General features: G+C 48.5%; 1 pseudogene; it reads right to left on the bottom strand.

The window, feature by feature from the left end:
• Window positions 1–7,104, bottom strand: part of LOC144375668 (protein transport protein Sec61 subunit alpha-like) — a 57,859-nt pseudogene extending 50,755 nt beyond the window's left edge.
• Between the last annotated feature and the right edge of the window lie 5,856 nt (window positions 7,105–12,960).

Genomic DNA, 12,960 nt, shown 5'->3' with positions numbered 1-12,960 from the left:
CTTCCCTCTTGGTTGATGATGGTCTCTGCTACCCCCTATTCTTGCAGTGGCTGGTTGTGCTAGAGTTCACTTGCTCTTCCAGATTCACAAAAACACACCAGCACACTGTGGAGGCCTCCAGCCATGTTCACAGAGGTTAATCCACCAGCAGGACAAGCAACCTGGTGACATAACTCAGGGGCCGTCTCTGGTGGTTCAGGGGCACAAGCTCTTAAAAGGCAAACATCTGCATTGTCATTTTCATCCCCTTTGGATTCAGGTGGTGAGATATTTTTGTAACAATGTCCCCATGTCAGCAGGAAGTGTAGAAGATGAGACCTCCACCTTTTCTCTGCAAGAATGCAGAGAACAAACTGTCCACCACAGGGACAGAGGGCAAATGCACTCCTGAGACTGGGCTTATGGCCTGACGGCAACCCAATGAGGTCTGGTGCCATCCACCCAACCAGCATCATCCCTGAATAGCTGAGCCAGGTGCCCCATGGTGTTCTCTTCAGCAGTGGCTGGAAGTGACCTTGGTACAGGGCAAAGTGGTTGGGTAGAGTGACCCTAAACTCATAGACACCCCACCCCTCAAGTGATCAGGAAAACCATCTCCTTTCTTTGGGTGAGGAGATTTTCAAGGGTGTATGTGTCTCTTCTTAGCACTGTTCCTTTGGATTTCCCTAAAGGTATTCACATGCAAGTTCTTGGAGGGCAACTGTACAATGCTGGGAAGGCAAGCGGGACTCGTGCCATGTGAAATAAGTATGTGCAACAAATCTACTTATGCATGAAACTGACAGTTTTTCTTTTCAATAGAATTCTCTAAAGGGAGGAGTAATAGCGAGATGACTGCCACACTGTGTCTGGGAAATCCATGGAGGAGCATTTCAGGAAACCCCAGAAAATAGCCCACATTACCATGTGAACTCTGAGCTTCTCCTCAGCATTAAATACACACAGCAGCCACCAGTTTAGGGAAAAGAATACCTCGAGACTCCCCACTTCACCCTCCCTCCCTTGAGACTCCCCACTGCATTGTCCTTGGCTCCCTTCCTCCCCACCAAATGCTGGGTCACAGGGAAAGCCACTGTCATGTGTGGCCCATGTTGGTAGCTGCTCATCTGACAGCCAGTCTCCATTTCTGTCCTTGCAGGAAAACTCTGATGTGGTAGGAAGGGCCAAGCAGAATGCCCGCCCACACACAGGCAGCCCTCAGTATTCAGGGTTCCCACTCAAGGGATTCAATCCTCTAATGATCAAAATTCCAGGAAATAGCTGCACCTGTGCTACACCTGCAGTTCTCCTCCACATGATGCATGAATGATACAGTGGGGCAACTCTTCCCAGAGTCTGTGGACTGCACCAGGTATTATGAGTGATAAGAGAGGACTGAAGTTCATGGGAGGAAGTATTTGGGTCCCATGCAAACCCTGCCATCCTACAAAAGGGTCTTGAGCATCATGGGATTTTCGTATCCAAGGAATATCCTTGGGCCCAGCCCCCCACAGATGCCTACTGATGGCCAAAGCCACATTCTCCACTTCCCCAGAGGCAGTCTTGGGAGCAGCCTGGCATTGGGCAACAGTCAGAGATGTTGATTGACATTATTTCTGGAAGTGTGCCTTAAGGGAAGCAGACTCCAATGCAAGGGCTTTTTCACTATATTTCTATCTCTCTTTCTGAGTGAAGTATAAATCTGATGGCCATGACTATAGCAGTCACCTTGTAATGATGAGGAAATGGCCAAGAGTTGTAAAATCCTTGACACTCAGACATCTTTGATCCCCCAGACTAACACCTTCCTGGGGGCAATTCTAGCCTTAATTATATCCCTGTCTTGGTGATGTTCATGTTTTCTGGGGTTCCTGCTACATGCAGCTGACCTTGATCCTTACAAGAACTGACCCTCGGATTACTTATTCTCAGTCCCCTCCAATCCAGCTTTTTATCCAGAGTGAATCAAAACACCTTATCCAAGTCACCAACAGCATCCCTGGGCAAAACATGCAGGACAGCTCGTGCCCTTTCCTGCTCTCTCTGAAGCATGCATCCTGCTGCCTCCCAGCCTCAGTCTCCTTTTCCTTGCTGTGTGAAGTGATGCTCTCCTGGTTTTCCTTCCAATTGTCTGCCATGTTTTGAGAACTGATCATCTGTGAACCTGTTCAATGCAGGAGTCCTCCAAGACTACTTCATAAGCTCTCTTTTCTTCTCATGATTTTATCTGATAAAATCTCATTCTTTACATGGCTTCAGTTATTGTCAAACTTCCAGATGCACCTAGAACTCCATATCTCTAGGAAAGAAATGGGAAAATTGCAGACAGGTGAATGAAGCACTGCAAATATGGTGTACATTAAGGCTACTTAACCTGTAGGCACAGCCCCGGGTATGAGGTCATGTGATGCAGCCCCTGCACTTGCTCTATGGCCTGCTCCTTGATTGGTCAATGCAGGGAAATTAGCAGAAATTGCATTGTTGGCTGCATGTCATCTGCTTAGCTATTGCCTCAGTATATGTACATGGTAACTGCAAAATAAAATCAGAACTGCTTCCTGCTTGGTCTCCGGAGGCCTAGAATAGAGACTTCACAGCCACACTCTACCCTGTTCTGTGGACCTCCTTGCTGGACAAGAGCAACCACATGCAGGAGGTGCAGATTCCAAAAGTCAACCCCAAAGCTTGGTGGCAGAGCAGAGCAATAACAAAACCAGCAAGAAACAGCCACTGTGGCTGTCACAAGAGAGTGTTGATCCAGAGGAGGCCACTCCCCATAACTGCATATGCTCAGTCCATTCTGGCACAACCTGAGAGGAGGGGGACACCAGCTTCTCTTACATAGAGAAACCTAAGGTGTGAAGAGCTGAAGAACCTCACCCGAGCAGAGCCATGGCAGAGCCATGGCAGGGCCATGGCAGCCAGGCCCCAGGCCCTGGGCACTGACTTCTCACCCAGACAGATGCTAATGTGTGTCCAAATTGAGGAAATTCCCTGGAGTGCCATTCCAAGAGCCAGTGGAAAACTGGAAGAAACCTCATGCGCACCAGCAAGGGACAAGTAGACAGCTCACACCAGTAGGTGGCAGCAGCTGAGGGAGGAGATAATGCTCAGGGAGGTGATTAAGGCTCAGACAGAGGCAGGATGATTAGTCTACACACAGCAGCACCGAGCATGAGGTGAACACAAGCCATGAATGGGTTGGCTGTGGCTCAGCACGTGGGTGCCGGCAGGAGCTCGGGCTCTGACTGAGCTGCACTCTACTTTTTCTTTTATGAAGAAAACATTCACTGCATCACCTTTATATAATGTTAACTTTAAAAGTCATCATCAAATAAGCTAATGACAGAGGACACACGTGTTGTAATCCCCATGTGAGTTACCAGAGACAGTGGGAACCACAGATGAGGAGAGTCATAGGTGGTGGCTGGGGGAGAAGAGGAGGTGGCAAGTTTTCCATTGGGGTGGGTGAGTTTTCTATACATGAGAAGGATGCTCCTGGAGACCACTGAACAGTGTAGAGAAGGATGGATCCTAGAGGCCTACTAGACGCCATTGGGAAGGATGGCCCCTGGAGGCCTCTAGACAGAATTGGGAAGGATGGCCCCTGGAGACCTCTAGACAGAGTGGGGAAGGATGGTCCAGAGATAGTGTGGGGAAGGAGAGCCCCTTGAGGCACTGGAAATCATGGGGAAAACTGGCCCTTGGAGGCCACTAGACAGTGTGGCACAAGGTAAACACTGCCATTCCATGCCCTGCATACATGTTGGGAAGCAGCTGGCCCAGCGTGGTGTTGCCATGGTAGGAAGCGTCCTCCAGGACATATATGACTCTCCTCAGAGCTTCTTTTTTTTCAGATCAGCATTCCAAATATGTGAAATGAAATCACTGGTCCAGCCTCCAGGGAGCACCGGGTGGGCACTGTGGGGAGAGATGAAAGGCAGTGCAGCAGGAGGCAGTGAGGTACCTGAGTCCTTCTAACCCAGATGCACTGCCCTGAGCAAGGCACAAGGTGGTCCTGCAACTGCTGTTAGGTCAGCCATGCCAGTGTGGCAAATGAGGGTCAGGCACCTACACATGGCACCTCCACCCTCCACTGTGCCAGGGGCATGGATCAGAGAGAAATGGGAGGTCTCTGCATCTGCAGAATAGGCATGGACACAATGACCCTGGCCTCCTCCAAGGACTTCAGTGGCTAAAATGATAACAAAACAAATGTGGTTTGACACAGCCTGGGTGTCCCCAAGTTATCAATCACTGCCACGATCTAAGTACACTCACTTTCCAAAGCTGTGACCTCAGATAGCACCATTAGCATAGATGGAAGTCCCCCTTCACAAACAGCACCCTCGAGCTTCCAAAGCCAGCACGCCCCTAGCAACCTCCAGGCAGCACACAGACCCAATGCATCTGGCAAGGCAAACAAGGCAGGCATCACGAGCAGCTCCATCTGTCTGGGGAACAGTCATCCACCATTCTCTCTATGCTCACTTGAAACCTGAGATCTGAGGTCTAGGCTTGATGTAGGTTCCAGCAGTGCAGGTTCCAGAACACCTGTGTCTAGGCACAATTTTCTTAAGGAAAAACCTGTGTTTCATCTGGAAGAAAGATGAATAAAGCCTGGAATTTTGGTGCCACTTGAGGGACAATCATCAAACAGGTGGCTATTTTTTTTTATTTTTCACAATAACCATGATATGGAATGTGTATAGGTAGAAAAAGAAAATTTGGTGACTATATATGATGGCTATTATTCAGCCATTAAATATAATACAAGTCTATCATTTGACATGAGCCAGGCAAGAAATACAAATATAGCACATTTTCACATATGCATGGCACCTAAAAGAGAAGATCTTTATAGAAGCAGAGCTGAGAGGGAAGGAGGCAGGTGGAGAGAGGACAATAATGGGTGCCAAGTGCCACTGGAGAGTATGAGGAACTTCTAAGTTCTAAAGAGCACAATGGGTGATTGACAACTGTATATTTCCAAATAGCTGATAGGAAGGATTTTGAATGTTCTCAACACAATGAATAAATGTTTGAGGTGGTGGATTGGCCAGTTACCCTCAATTGATTGCATACTACATGCCTGTATTGAAATATATTGTCCTTATTTGCAGGTGGGGAAATTATGACACAGAGAAAATAGCTTTTGCAAGTCACACAGCCTATTTGTAGCAGCACCAGGATTTGACTCTGTGCTTCAGAGTCCAAGTCTTAACATGGGGATCCACTACCTATAGCTTGAAAGATCAGCCCAGCAGGTTCTCTGTATAAACCAAGGAAACTCTGTTTCACAAACCAGGGATGAAGTTCCCCAGGATCTCTTTGGTTCCAGGAAATACTGAGTTTCGGGAAAGAGGGTCACAGCATTCCAAATTCTCTTGGTGTTTCACAAAGACAGACCCCATCTCCAGCTTCATGCTGCCCCCAGCCCTATCTGCTTCAACACTGTTCCCACAGGACTCTGCCAAAGGCTTTTGTCTTTTCAAGGCTCAGCAAGACATAGATACCCATGTTTCCAAACAGTACCTCAGTGCTGGAGAAGAACCAAGATCATTTCTGTTCATCATGACCCTGTGAAGCACTAGGTCAGAAACATAAAGTGAGACATGAGCACGGCCCCCGTTGTACCCTGCCTGATATCCACAGCATTGAGAGGAGACCTTGGCAAATCCCATGCACAGGCTTGGATCCAGGCCATGCTGGAGTCCAATTCAGTGTGTCACATCCCATTACAAAAGAAATGGTTCAGACAGACAGTCTTCTAGGTTGGAAGATCAACACCTTCTCTGTGCCTGATTCTGAGAGGAGGCATACAGCAGGGACAACATCCATGTGCCACATGGCAATGGAATAACTGATCACAGTGCAGTGCTCCATCCAGGACTCAACATGGCCCCTCTGGAAATTAGCCAGGGTGGCCAGAATGTGGGCACAGCTCTAGGCCCCCCTTTTTTTGTGCCTGTGCTTCCAACTCCCCCAGACAGGGGAAGCCATAGGTGCTCCTCAAGTCCATCACAGAGGCTGCCATTTCCTCTGACCTGCCTCCACCTCCCAACAATGAGCCTCCATCTGGGCACAGGGGGCTGTCCTCCCCTTCTGTCCTATATGAGCTCCCCACTCCTCTGCCTCCTTGGAGTCTCTGCCAACCACAGAGATGGTGGCAACTTCCCACCATGGCCAGCTCCGAAGAGAGCCCTGCTAGCTTCATTTATTTCCAGCATGTCAATGAGGTTTTTCTCTGGCTATTACATAAAAAAAATAAAAAAAAATAAATAAACCATCAAGGTGCTTTCATGGTGGAGCACAGACCCCTTCCAGACGAGCACACTAAGAATGTAAAACAAGGTCTCTCAACTCACACATGTAGGCAAAGAATCCAACCCATCCCCTTCCAGTGCATGACCTTGGTCAGGAACTCAACCTCCCAGCTTCAGTTTCCACATGCATAGAATGAACATGGCTGTGATACTGCAGAGAGATGCAGGCAAAGACTCAACCCCAGGACTGGGCACAGGACACAGCAGCTTAAAAAACACAGTTACAGCACTGAGGCCTGGCCACCCAAAGGCAAACACTGAACAGAGTGGGGGCCAGGCTTTTGGGGGGCTTTGCATGAATCAGCCAACCCAGGCCTAAGCCCATTCCTGCACTACACCCAGTCACTCTGATTCCCCTCCCCACAGAAAGTAAGTGACTGGATGTGCTGTCATCATGGGCCAGCAGCTAGCCCTCCTTCCAGTGCTGCACCCCTTTATTCCAAACTGTGTCAGTGCTTCCAGATCCAAATACCCACAGGAGCCAGGGGGGCAATGCAGTGTGGGGCACAAGGGAGGGGAAAGGACTCTGTGAGCTAGTTGGTGAACCACGTCCAACCAGAGCTGATGGTGCCAGGCTGCCAGGTCTTCACACCTGTAGAGGAAAGAGCATGCTCACTCTCTCTGCTGGTTGAGGTGAAAGCTCACTCAGAGCTTTCTAGGGACTCTGTGGGGGCCAGGTTCAGCCCTCCACATGCATTTATAAATGAAGATTTATTGAGACCAGTGGCACTTACTCACCATGGCTGCTTTTACGCTGCAAAAACAGAACCAAGAGGCCCATAGGGTTGGTGTGGCCCATAGTGCCACCTCCCAGACAATCCCTTCTATTATCTCTCTGCCTTGTCTGGATCCTGGCTCTCTTCTCCTGTTCCTGAGGGGCTCACTCCCCACACATGGAGAACTGCAGTATTCTCAGCCCAGGACAGGTCAGCACACACAGCACTAGCCGACCCCACAGGCCCCTGGAATGCTGCCAGCAGGCCAGGCCTGGCAGGGAAGGTCTACTGCTTGTTTAGCCAAGCACACGTGGTGACTGGCCCATGAACCCTCCTTCTTGGAGCATATTCTAATGATGGCAATAGTATGTAGCTATCACTGACAACTCAGAGCAAGGTATAAGAATTTCATAAAATAGAACAATCAGAAAGGACAAGCTCTGTCTTCTGGACTCCAAAGGAGGACAGACCACTAACTTAGGTCACAGCTAGTGTAGGTAGACAGAGGTGGTACTGGGTCCATGCCACCAACCCTTGGTGCTAGGTCACCTTTCTATCTCTTAACTCCTGGGCTCCCCTCCCTCATGGTCCCTTTCTGATGCCAAGCCCACCTTTGCACACATGTGAGGGCCTCAGCTCCCTCCCTCCAGACAAAAGTTGTCCTGGCCACTTTAATTCCTGGCTATGTTTATTGATGACAAACCCCAGCCAACGACCGACATCATCTATCAGCCCGTAGCTTGGGGTTTCTAAGAATTGACTGCCACTCAACCCAACATGGCAAAGCCTCTTACTGAAGAGTGAACTGGTCTGCCAGGCTGCCGCTGGTCAGAGACCTGAAGGGTAGTTGTATCCCCTTCACAGATGAGGTTCAGCAGGACAGAGAAGGTGATGTTCTCATCCAGGCTCAACAGGGAGCTCTACAGGTTGTCCTGGGTCAGGTAGACTGCAACGCTGTAGGTGCACTCTAAGGCAGAAGGCACCTGTGTGGGGCTGTCCTGGCCCAAGTGGATCTTGTCCTCCCACTCACCCTCCTCCTCTAGGGGATGCTGGACTGCCTCATTGGCCAGGTAGAAGCTGAAGGAGAGCTCCATGGCCATGCCCCCCAGCAGGGTCAGGATCTCTTCCTTGGGCTCCAGGTCCAGTTTGGAGCTGTAGAAGCTCCATGGGGGCTGCATGAGGGAGAGTGGGGGGTTTTGTTTACTCATATTCAAGTTCAGCAGACATGGACAGCATGACGACTTGAATCAGTGATGGCACAATAGGATGAACTCCCACAGGCTCTCCCACAGAGGAAAACCCCGGAGGACACATCAGAGCTGCCTTGTTATTCAACAGGTCTCACCTCCCACTGCAGGATGAGCTATGCCTTACACTCAGGGCCAGAGACTACTCAAGTGGTCTCCATGAGTCTTGAGTGTCCCTATGGTCCTCCATTGATGCAAATGAACAACGGCAGGAAGACCACTTCTCTAAAAGTACAAGAACCCTACTGGGCACATAGTAAGCACTTTGTATATGCTAATATAAATGAACATCAGGTCAGGGGGAGCCCATTCTGGCCACAGGTCCTGCAATGTGGAGCAGCAGATCCATTGATAGGGAGAAGGCAGGGACACACCACAGTCCAGCACTTTTTTAGAGTAAAGGGAAAGCAAGAATAAAACCACCATCATCAACAGAGTATTGGTCTGAATATTTGATAGGCACTGAAACCATTATCATGATTATAGTCATTATTTGCATAATCATTATTACAGACCAAACACTGTTATGAGAACTTTACAGGCATTAATGCTGTCAATCTCAACAGTCTTTCAGTTGTGAGGGATTGATTAGCATCCCATTTATAAATTAGGAGACAGAGTCAGAGAGATTAAGTGACTTGCCCTCATTCACAACAGTAGCCCGAGGTGGTAGTTGATCCAAATGGCCCAGATCCAGGTAGCCACTGTGTTCTGCTGCCAGAGGCCACTTGTTCTGCAGATTCTACACCAGAAGAGCCCAGTAAGTATGGCAGCGAGTCGTGAGTGTGGTTTTTAAGGGCCACATGTGGGTCATTGGCTGGACACTGTCCTGTGATGAAGCAGGAAACAGAGCTTTTTCTGGCTCCAGGATGGGATGCTCTCAGCAGTCCCTGGGTGCCAGGGCAGCCTCACCACAGAGTGCAATTATCCAGTTGGGCTGATGCCTGGCCAGGCTGTAGCAGGAAGGACCAGAAGGCAGAGGGCAGCAGCAGGATACAGTCAGGCAGCTGAGGGCTTCTGTGTGGCCTGGCCTGGTGGACAAGTGACATCTTGACTAACCACAGACCATACCACACACTCTGGCCCCTGATGGCACTGAGGACTGGAGGAGCCAGGCCACAGGCCAAGCCTCAGGTGCTCCACCAGCAACCACAGGAAAAGGCACAGTTTAAAAGAGAACCAAGAGCAGTTCTGTGCCCTAGTGTGATGGCCACCACTGCTATGTGCCAGAACCGTCCAACCCATACTCACAGGACACATGGCCTCTGCCTCTGTGGTTGTGGGTGTTCCACAGATTTACATTAAGTCTGGAGCCCAAAGGGGCTTCTCCTGTTAACTGATGTAAGCTGGGGCCTGGGAGCTGAGTATTCTGTGGCTGGATTCCACTGCTGGGTATCCAGGGAACTTGAACACTTTGCATCAAGTGCCCAGTTTCCACCCACTCCTGGTCACCAACATGAATGTCCATGGCTCTCCTCAGTCATTTCTGGGGTACGTCTTGCCTTGATCATGAGGTTGTTGTCCCATGTGGCTAGACAACTGTGTCTGTGGCTTTACATTCCCCTTTTAGGTGATTCCTGGGGCTTTGATTGTTTCCTGAGTCCTGTCGCCCAAGGGGCCCACCTGCTGGTCAGTCATCCAGCTTTCTTGATTTGTAGGTAAATGCTCACATGGATGCACTAGGGCTGAGGGCAGCACTGAAGACACAGCTACCACTAAAGTGCTGGGGACCATGTGGGGTTCCCTCTCCCAAGAAGTTGTCACCCACAGCCCTGCAGAGCCCAGCTCTATGGGGGGAACAGGGACTCTGTAGAGGAAACCAAGTTAATACTTGGTGTCCTTATAAACAGAGGGACTATGAGGACACCAATACTGCAAGAAGACAGTGTGAGGACCCAGGAAGTTCAGCCCCCAGAAACCAAATGGGAGCCACAATAGGACCAGCCTGCCAACACCTCAATCTTGGACTTCCAGCCTCCAAACTCTGAAGAACAAATTTCTGTTGTGGAAGTCCTCCAGCCTGTTACCTTGGGGACAGCAGCCTTTGCAGGCTAATGGAGGGACTGCTGTTCTTTACTACATTCCCGTCAGCTGGACTAGCCTGTCTTCTGTCTTCCAAATCAACGTTAGAATCACGTGTCCATTTGCCCAAGCCAAAACCCCCACACAGCCCGCTGGAGGTGAGGCCTGCACATTGGGGTGGCGATGCCCTTCAACTCCCTGCCACAGGCCCCCCATCAAGTATCTTCTAGTTTCCTAGAAGGAGCAGATGTTGCTCTTTCCATCCAACTACATAGCTCCATGTCGCCTCTATAACGAAAGACCTGGAGCTCAGTATACGCTGCAGGCTGACCACAGGTATCCCCATGAAAGCACAGAAGAAACACAGCAAGGGGGAGATCCAGGAGCAAAAGCTCAGAGGTTTGGTGCAGCCCCATAAGTATTTCATCAAACATGTGCAAAAGAGGAAGCAGGTGGGTGAATGTTGGGGAGCAGGCAGCAGAGGCCACCTCAAGATGTAACTTGGGGTTTCTGCAGAGTTCAGGGGCTGTGCTGCCACTGGCCTCCAGAAGTGTTCCTAACTCACTACGGCAAAATACCATGAGGTGAGGAGTGGGACATGGGGCTCACATCAAGCACTGTCTACATCCTGTAGATGAGAGCCCCCTCTCCAGGAAGAACCCATCCCAATGCCCACACCCTAACCAAAAGGCAAGATATTTGATATTTATCCCCATAAGACATTCCAAAAAAAGATAAATTATTCCCAAAGGATCCTTGAAATAACCCACTAAAAATATGAGGTGTCCAACTGTGAATGCTTGTGCTCCATCCTGAGAGAGATGGAGACAAAGCAGCCATTGTGTGACCATGAAGACCAGAATTAAATGATAAGAACACAAAGCAGGAAGTCAGAGGAGCAAGCCACAGCATGAGAAAAAAAATCCTGCTTGGTTGAGCTTTGTGGCCTAAGATTCTGTTACTTATAGATAAATACTATCTGAAAAAAAGAAAAAAAAACAGAAGGCAGGTAAATAAGCTAATCCTCATATTCATTTTTAATTTATAGCTACAGTTTTAAATCAAATGCTTGAGGTAGGAGAGCAGCACATGTTCTGGAGGTAATCACAGAAAACTGAAGGCTTTGGGGAGGGAGGTCGAGGCCATGGTGCAATAGAAGGCTCTAATCTGTCTTTGAACATTTTCCTGAACCACTGTCTCCAGGTTTGGCTGAGGGTGAGTAGGTGGGTTCTGCAGAAATCCCAAGGCGTAGACAGTCTTGTAAATAATACTGGATTCTGAGTGTAGAACAAAGAGAGTGAGGAGTCATGTCGGTGGAGGAGATTGCCACCTGTCAGGGTTTATAAACACACAAATCCCTGCTCTGCAGAGCACTGCCCACAGCTCCACAGCTAGGGACCTAGCCAGCCTCTCCTGTTCCCAGGTGTGGCCATAGGATTACTTCTGGCCAATGAACTATGAGCCCAAGTGTCACACATCACTTGAAAGCCAAAATCAATAGCTGTCACATTCCACTAAGGACAAATTGCAGACACAGAGGCCCTAGAGTATGACAGAGCCACTAGCTAGAAGCAGCCTGGGTCCCTGATCCCCACGTAGAGGACCCTGCCTGCCAGACATGCACACTCACATGGGATGTGAGCAAGAAGTCCTCTTTGGTGGTGCTGAGCCACAGGTGGAGCAGTCACAGCCATCAGTGAGAAACCACCACATGCCATCACGTGGTCTGGTCGCATGTTGACACTCATAATCAGGCCCCTACTAAAAAGACTAAAACCTGTCAGAGTCCAGGTCTACCAGGGGGTCTCAGGAGATGAACAGATGGTGAGGAGTCAGAAAAGGCAGAAGAGAAACAACACAGACACAAAAGTGAAGGTGCTGAATCCCAATCTTTACTTGGGAAGTTAATCATATATACTTTTCATTTTGGCAGGCTCACAGTATTTTGTTATTACAAGACAGGAATCATTATTCAAAGAAACAAAACATTACATAGCTACAATTACATAAGAAGAATGTATCTTGGCTTATGCATAAGCAAGCATTTTTACTTTCAGTTCACATTTTGCTTTGAGCTGTTTCTGCTTAGTTAGCTTTTAATAATAGTTAGAAATGTCCTAGACTATTGGCCTATACCTTCAGTATTCTTTCTTGACTTACTGACTAGAACCGGCACTGAAGTTATGACAAGTGGTTAACTAGATAGAGAGGCTACTAATTTAATCAAACAAGAGTAAGAGCACAAACCATTGTGCACAGGAACAAGAACAAGTTACCCAGTACCAAGCACTAATCTGTCTTTTTAACATTAATTTTTCTTCTCTAAATTTTAAATTAATTTCTCAAAAACTTCCTTGACTGTTTTTCCTACAGGGGTTTTTTCATTAAACATTAACTATCTACATTTCACAGCTGAATCGTTGCATTTAGAGCAAACAGATTTATTCTTTAGAAATAATTGCATTAATTGGGAAAGTCATATTTTTTCTTCATACTTAATGGTCATATGAGAAGTTGCAGCTATACTTATCAACAAGAATACAAAAACAAACCAGCCCATTCCCAGAAACATACTGCACTCCTCCAGAGGATGGACATCTTGCACCATCCACCTCAGTAGGGCCTTGCCTTTGCCAGAGTCAGGGGAGGGGTGCAGCAAAACCCTCTACA

This window comes from Ictidomys tridecemlineatus, chromosome 3 (assembly GCF_052094955.1).
Source record: "Ictidomys tridecemlineatus isolate mIctTri1 chromosome 3, mIctTri1.hap1, whole genome shotgun sequence".
In the NCBI taxonomy this organism is placed as follows: Eukaryota; Metazoa; Chordata; class Mammalia; order Rodentia; family Sciuridae; genus Ictidomys; species Ictidomys tridecemlineatus.
This window is presented reverse-complemented; position numbering and strand designations above follow the sequence as displayed.